Here is a 678-nt window from a genome sequence, read left to right as displayed (position 1 = left end):
GCTAACATGTTGCAAGTACACACTACAGGACTGTAGAGGGGATGTCACAAAATATTTGACATGAATGAGTCCCCTAAAACTGTACTAGATGTTTAGATAGACATCTAAGTACTGCCTATACTGGGTTAAAAGCCCAGGATTGTCCATCTTCCCCCAGTGTTGAGAGTAGCCAACCTTTCCATTTGCTGCCAGCTGCGTCAGGAATTCATCCACGTTTTCCAGAGCATCGCCCTCCTCAAGACGCTCAAACACACGGTCGATTTGGTCTGTGTCATTCGAGGCCCCTGAGCTCAGTGTTAGCTGTGCCACCTGAGCAGGAGTGAGCACTGACAACGATTCGGCCTAGCAGAGGAAAAGCAATATGCAATTAGACAGCAGTAATTGAAAAACCACAGCCAAGACGTTTCGGTTTGAGAGGGAAAGAATTCTGCAATTGCAGTCGCCACTCACGCTGGAGAAGTTGGGATTGAGGGCTTGCAAATCCTGCAGGGTTGCAAATCCAGAGAAGCCACCAAGGTTTGCCCGGAGCCACTCTTTACTACCTCCGGTGGACGAGACACAGCCAGGATCTGCAAAGAAGACAGAAACAAAGACATTGGCAGGGTACTACCACTGCATGCGACCAAGACTTTACCAAACTGAGCCATAGTGCCTGCCTTTACCTGATGAGTCATTTCT

The 678-nt window shown here is 48.5% G+C and overlaps 1 long non-coding RNA gene across 1 annotated transcript; it reads right to left on the bottom strand.

Moving 5' to 3' along the window:
• Nucleotides 1-179: 179 nt before the first annotated feature.
• LOC147820121 (uncharacterized) lies at nucleotides 180-676 on the bottom strand. Its single transcript, XR_015437656.1, has 3 exons — nucleotides 663-676; nucleotides 451-569; nucleotides 180-342 (listed from the first exon to the last, which is right to left on the bottom strand). It is a non-coding gene; the product is annotated as an uncharacterized LOC147820121 (long non-coding RNA).
• Between the last annotated feature and the right edge of the window lie 2 nt (nucleotides 677-678).

The sequence above is a fragment of the Seriola lalandi genome, unplaced genomic scaffold (genome assembly GCF_002814215.2).
Source record: "Seriola lalandi dorsalis isolate HSWRI2012SDOR001 ecotype SW California unplaced genomic scaffold, Sedor1 jcf7180001996089, whole genome shotgun sequence".
Taxonomy (NCBI): domain Eukaryota; kingdom Metazoa; phylum Chordata; class Actinopteri; order Carangiformes; family Carangidae; genus Seriola; species Seriola lalandi.
The sequence above is the reverse complement of the archived record's forward strand: the minus strand, read 5'-3'. Positions and strand labels throughout refer to the sequence as shown.